Source organism: Lygodium microphyllum, chromosome 3 (genome assembly GCF_053477565.2).
Source record: "Lygodium microphyllum isolate KBCC chromosome 3, Lygodium_microphyllum_v1.1.10, whole genome shotgun sequence".
Classification (NCBI taxonomy): Eukaryota; Viridiplantae; Streptophyta; class Polypodiopsida; order Schizaeales; family Lygodiaceae; genus Lygodium; species Lygodium microphyllum.
The window spans coordinates 101,933,729-101,941,032 of NC_141137.1; positions in this window are offsets into that span (position 1 = coordinate 101,933,729).

The window sequence follows — 7,304 nt, forward strand, 5'->3', positions numbered from 1 at the left end:
ACGATAGTAGAACGTTTCGTTCATCGGTTAATACGAGGCAAAATTTGGAGATGGTGAAGGTCTTGAGTTCAATTTCTACACCCTTTGAATCATCAAATAATAGGAAAAATTTGAACCTCAATCTGTGGATTTATAATAGCAAGTCGTTTATTTCTCAAGAGAGAGGGAGAGAGTTTTAAGGTTTGAATGCTATAAAAATCATGCATGTATTGAATAACAAGAGTGCACGTGAGCTTTGCCCTTGTGAATGTTAATCAGAGCCATGACACGCACAGGTCAATTGACCTACACAAGCCAACAGAGCTTAAAAAACATGTCATGTGGCTCAAGCTCTTGACTATATTTAACCTTATCACTCGAAAAAATGAAACTTCCTCTAGTAAACCAAGTACCGTAGAAAATAGTGAATATTGCATTGACCAGCTGAAGCAATGCTAATGTGGTTGACAGCCATTGATGAAGCCATTCTCTTGCCACCACAACAGATCTTCTCTCTCCTCCTTCAACACGCCCAATCGTTAAATTTAGTCAAGTATTCGAAATCGTTTCTTGTGCATGGCTAGTCAGCTTGTTTATTGATGATCCCACCACAACAAATATATGTACTTGCATGTGGCAGGGCTCTCACTTACCTTGCATGCACACAATAAATGCCTTAAAAATATGCATGCATTGAATAGCAACAATGCACATGAGCATTCAGATGAATATGTTGAACAAGAAGAGTGGACATAAGCATTATGTAGGAAGAGTTGCACATGAACATTGCCCTTGTAATGTTAATCGCTTACCCTACATACACAAATGTGCTTTAAAAATATACGTACATTGAGCCCAAAAGAGAAAGCAAGTGGATTACCATTAGGTATCCACTCACTTCTCCACTCACACACACAAAGAGAGTTTTAAGGTTTGAATATTATTAAAGATCATAAGCATGTTTAGTGTATGCTAAGGTGATTGGCATTCATAAATGTAATGCTCGCTTGCACTCTTTCTATTCATTATATGCATCTTTTTTCTATTCAAGAAAAGTCACACACACACACACACACACACACACACACACACACACACACAGTGTGTGTGTGTGTGTGTTTGTTTGTGTGTGTGTGTGTGTGTGTGTGTGTGTGCATGCACACACTCCAAAAAATGAGTGGCTATTCTAGTGTTAAATCACTCCTTTTATCAACTTGCACATCTGGGTTTAGATCTTTCCTGTTACTAGACGTAAGCATGTTTTATGTATGAAAAGTAAGTGATTAACATTCACACGAATAATATTCATGTGCACTCTTCCTATTCTATGTATGCATATTGTTTAAATAATGAGAACCTTACAAATGCACATTCTTTTAATAATGTTCAAACCTCGTAAACAAAGCTATCTTTATCTTTCAAGAAAGAACTCTTGAAGTAAAACACTCACGCACGCGCACACGCACGCGCACACACACACGCGCGCACACACACAATGAGTGGCTACCTTAGTGGTAAACCACTCCTTTGTTCAATCCACACATCATTGGGTTGGGTTCAGATATTTCTTATTACTAGTTATAAGCAACATTTTTTGTGTATACATGGTCTAAAGCCCAACTTGCTTGCCAAAAATTTAGTGATCAAGTTACCATGGAAGCTTCAAGCTATAAGGTCAAAATATAAAGAGTTTTCTTCCTTGCTCAAGAGGCAAATGAAATGCAATGTGAGGATTGAGATGTCCCACCAACTCTCATACTGGATGGTTAAGTGGTTCACATTCGCAAGGGCAATGCTCATGTGCACTCTTGCTATTTAATGGATGCCTATTTTTAAAACATGTTAAGTGTATAAATAAGCATGTTGAGTGTATGTAAGGTAAGGGATTAACATTCACAACGGCATTTTGACTGTATGCAAGGCAAGGGATTAACATTCGCAAGGGCAATGCTTATGTGAACTTTTGTCATTCAATGTATGCGTATTTTGAAAGCATGTTTTGTGTATGTAGGGGACACGAGCAATGTGCATACACACTCTTACTATTAAATGCATGAAAATTTTAAAAGCATGTTTTGTGTGTGTAGGGTAAGTGATTAACAATCATAAGGGCAATGTTCACATGCATTCTCGTTGCTATTTAGTGTATGGAAAAATCAATTTCCATATAAGCAAGTTTACAATTTGAAGGTTATAGCTAATAATTCTAAGTCAAAGTACAAGGCACATTGATGGTGCAAAGGAGACTACTTGACAACTCCTATGCCCTTCATATTAGAACCCATGTGGCCAATTCATTACTCAATGAGTCTAGAGTAGGGAATGACCCCTATAGTTTCATAGATCAATTTAAGTGGGTCTACAAGGCTAATAACCTCAATCTTGACTCAAAGAAGACGCATGCCTTTAGGCTTTTCCTAGGTAATAAAGGAAGAACTTGGTTCACTAGAATGGACACTTCTAAGGAGTCTCAATTCTTTTCCCTCAAGAATCTATTCATCATACATTTTATAGAAGTTGGATATGGGGACAACCTCATTGTATGACTCATAACCCTCTAGTAGTAGGAGAGAAAGAGTATGAAAGACTACATCTCCAAGGTCCAAGGCACTGTATAAACAAAATCCTCTTTGTAGAGAGACCCAATTTTAAAGCCATTACCAATGACTCTATAAAAGATAGTGGAGATGAGTAGATTTATGAAGCTATGACTAGCAACTCGACATTGGATAGGCCCAATCTCAAGGAAGTATTAGATGAGGCCATGCACATTTATGACTTGCACAAAGAGAGATGAAAGGTGAGAAGGATTGAAGCTTGCACGCGAGAGCTATGGCGGGAGAGCAAGAGCAAGAAAGAGAGAGACAAGAAATGGGAACTCCAACAACCACAATGTGTGGCTGGGTCTTCCTTTATTCAAACTGTCACTAAAAGAATAAAGAATGTGACTGTGATGAGTGCCCGCCACTTGTAGTGTGCAGTGGCGGGTACTATCAGTGTAGTAATACATGGGCTACTAAGCGGAGGTGCCTTTACCCCCAACAACCTCCTACTTAAAGGCGAATATGCTCCAGTGAGAGAGAAAAAAGAAAAGACAGTACAACATGTACACATGTACAACAGGATGAGGAAAAAGACGTCATCTCATCCAATGCCCATCAACCTCTTGAGGAAGGCAAAGCGCTCGGTATTGAGGCTTTTCATGAGCAAGTTTGTAAGATTCTACTCAGTCGAAATCTTGACAAGGTCAACAGACTTGTCCTCAACGACCTCGTGAATGAAGTGATACCTCACCTCAATATGTTTCATCTTCGCATATGGAAGACTGGATTCTTGGCCAAGTGAATGGCACTCATAGAATCCGAATGTAGTGTAGGCATAGCATCTGTCATACCAAGGTCTGCAATCAAATTGTAAACGCCCTGAACAACGTAGTATGCTTAACAATTATGATATTTGCTTGTTTTCGAGATTTAATAGAAAAGAGAATGAACACTTAAAGCTGAAAATGAAAATTACTCACAAAATTACAGCCATAAAAATGTAAAAGTAATGGAGACAAGATTGAGGGTTGAAGATGGGCAACCCCCCCCGAAGGAATGTATTTCTGCTCAACCCAAGTCCCTTAGGGAAGAGCTCAGTTACAATCAACCTGAGAGTGAGAAGAAGTAATTCTCACTCTCACAAGATCATGCAAAGATGTACAAACACATGCATTATCTATTATGCAATGATAAGAACTGATTTCTTTACAGTATGAGAGAAGAAAAAGGGAAATTCAGCCTTTCTCCATCGTTGATCCGCAGTACAGGGATAGAGCTTGCTTCTTGTAGCTAAAATGGAAGAAATAGCTCAAGAAGGAGGTGCTGTAATGAATTTACAAGCTTGCTGTCTTGTAATACAGCAGTGATAGAAGAGGGAATATGGAGGAATTTGATAATGGAGAAGTGGGGGATGATGATGGGGATGGATGGGGCCAGTTTCTGGCTATCTGTGGGTGCTGTACATGAGTTTACAGCAAAGAAAAATGATGATCAATGAAGAAAAACGAGCTCTTATTTATAGGAGAGGGGAGAGCTAGTACAAAAGGGGAAAGTGGAGTAGCACAAGACAAGTGTCCAGCCACATGTCATGAGATGTGACAAGTGGTGGGACACTTGGAAACTTGTGTGACAAGTGTCTTGACACTTGTCTCTTCTTTATGGCCTTCCTTTTTGGGTTGAATACTGTCAAGAATAGAAACATCCAAATTTAGTAAGCACAGTCAGAGTACAGAACTTACTATTTTTAGAATGACATCCCTATTTTTTAGGACTAGCATTTTTAGGCTAATTCGAGGCTCCTAAAATTTAGGGACCTCCTAAAATTTAGGGATCTCCTAGAATTTAGGGACCCCCCCCCCCAATATGGATATCATATGAAAGCTTTTTCCGTGTACATCGCAAAAATGGTATCCGAATCTTCATGTGACTTTCCTATGCAAAGAAATGTGCATTTCAAGCTTTCAGCCCACACATGCACATTATACAAGCATTTCATGATCATGCCATCTTGTTGATTGTAACTGTCTGTTCTGGTGGATCTAGCCCACACTTCAAGGCATCAATCCTTTCTGTGTGCGAGTCTAACCCTGATATGCGTGAGTTCTAGTCACAGGCGCCCAATCGGGTCATATAGGTGGAAGTGTGAACTATCTTTTCTCTAACCCACCGTGTGGGTCCACCATAACCTGTGACCACTCATCAGTGGCCAGCTCCAATGCACTTTTCTTTATATCTAATTAGTGCAAAGGAAATAAATTTAATAAATCATTATATAGATAAATTAATGAAAAAGGATACAAATTCTATTTCTATAGAGTTGTGACAGCCCTCTGGCTTTTATTCAGCTGTCCTCAGCTGAAAATCTTCTTGATATTGTTGTAGAATATTTGGGTAATCCTTCATGAATTTTTCATCTACCCACTGTGCATCTGTGGTGGGTAGATTCTTGAATTTTAGCAAGAATTTTCGTGTCACAAGGCCACTTCTCGTGGTTCGATCCTTGAGAAACAAAATCTTTTCAGGTTCCAAGAGTTGCTTTGTTTCTTCAACTTCTTGGGGATCTTCAGTAATGGGTTCCTTTGGTTCTGGTCCTATGTAAGGTTTTAGCAAACTTACATGAAAAGCATTGTGTATTTTCCAATGAGTAGGAAGCTCAAGTCGATAAGAAACTTCATTTATTTTCTCAATCACTTTGAAGGGTCCAAAGTATCTACTGGAGAGCTTTGGAAAAGATGAATTTTGACCAGAACCTTGTTTGAGCCTGCTTTTATCAAACTTTAGCAAGACATATTGACCTTTTTCAAAAGCCAAATGTCTTCTTCGTTTATCTGCTTGCTTCTTTTGTCGCTCTTGCGCAACTTTGATAGTGGCTCGAACTTGATCCATTGTTGTTTTTAAATCTGAAGCAAACTCATCAGCAGCAAAAATCTTATCTTTAGTGCGAATAATTGGAGGAGGAATCACTTTACCCTGTACTATTTCATTTGGAGCTTTCCCTGTGGATGAGTGCATTGTATTGTTGTAAGCAAACTCCAATAATGGAAGATATTTCTCCCATTGTGACTTATGTTCACTAACATAAGCTTTCAACATATCCAAAAGAGTGAGATTCATCACCTCTGTTTGGCCATCAGTTTGAGGATGAAAAGCTGAGGAGAACTTTAAAGTGGTTCCCAAATTCTCAAATAAAGCACGCCAAAAGTTACTTGTAAATTTGGAGTCTCTATCTGAAATGATCTCAGAAGGCATACCATGTAATCTGAAGATATGTTGAATGAAAAGTCTTGCAGCTTGTGCGGATTTTAATGTTTTATGACATGGAATAAAATGTGATTGTTTGCTGAATCTATCAATTATGACCCAAATCATATCATGACCTTGAGGTGTTCTTGGAATACCTGAGATGAAATCCATTGTGATAGATTCCCATGGATCTTTGGGCGCTGGAAGAGGTTGCAATAATCCTGGAATCTTCTGTCTATCATATTTGGATTTTTGGCATACTAGGCAAGCCTCGATGAAGTTATGTGTATCTTTTCGTAATGTTGGCCAATAAAAGTAGCGCTCAATTGCACTTAGAGTGGCTGCCCTCCCTCTATGCCCTGCATAAGGGGGTTCATGACTTTCTTTAAGCACCTTTTGTCGAACAGGAAGAGTGACACAAAGGCGATTGTTCATGAGAAGGTAACCATCTTTGATGGAATAATCTGGATGAGAACCTCCTTGCTGTAAATTTGACCAAACTGCTGCAAAATCAGTATCTTCATCATAAGTATTCTTCATCGTTTGAAAATCTTCATGATGAGCCACTGTAATAGTTGCAATGCGAGGCACTCTAGAAAGTGCATCAGCAACTATATTTTGTTTCCCTGGAGTGTACATAATTTGAAAATGAAACATAGACAAGAAATTTTCCCATCTTGCATGTTTCTCCTGCAAATGCTTTTGAGTCTTGAAATACTTCAAGCTTTGATGATCGGTTTTAATAAGGAATTCATTGCCTAAAAGATAATGTTTCCATATCTTTAAAGCATGAACCACTGCTAAGAGCTCCTTTTCATAAATGTCATACCTTTTCTCCACATCATTTAGACGGCGGCTTTCAAAGGCTACGGCATGGCCTTCTTGATTTAGCACTGCACCAATACAATCACCGCAAGCATCTGCTTCCACCACAAATGGTTTTACCAGATCTGGAATGATAAGAACAGGTCCAGAAGTAAGAGCTGTTTTCAGCCTTGTGAAGGCTGCCTTCTCTTTTTCCTTCCATTGGAAAGAGATCTTCTTCTTTGTAAGGTCATGAAGTGGAGAAGCCATATGTGCAAAATGCTTGATGAAGCGGTGGTAATAAGAACATAAGCCAAGAAACGATCGCACCTCATGTACATCACGAAGATGAGGCCATTCTTGGATTATCCTGATCTTTTCAGGATCCATCTGAATCCCTTCAGAAGAGATGACATGCCCAAGGTAATTTATTTTATGCATGAAAAATTCACTCTTTTTACCATTTACCGATAGTTGATTTTGTTGTAGTAATTGTAGAACAATTTCCAAGTGTTGATGATGATCCTCTTCATTCTTGCTAAAGACAAGAATATCATCAAAGAAAGTACCAACATATTGTCGATGCTCTCTAAAGATGCGCTCCATCATTCGATTAAAGGTGGCTGGTGCATTGGTTAATCCGAAAGGAACCACCAAGAATTCATAAAGACCGTATGAAGTGCGGAAAGCAGTTTTGTGTACATCTTGTGGTATTACCCTAATTTGATGATAACC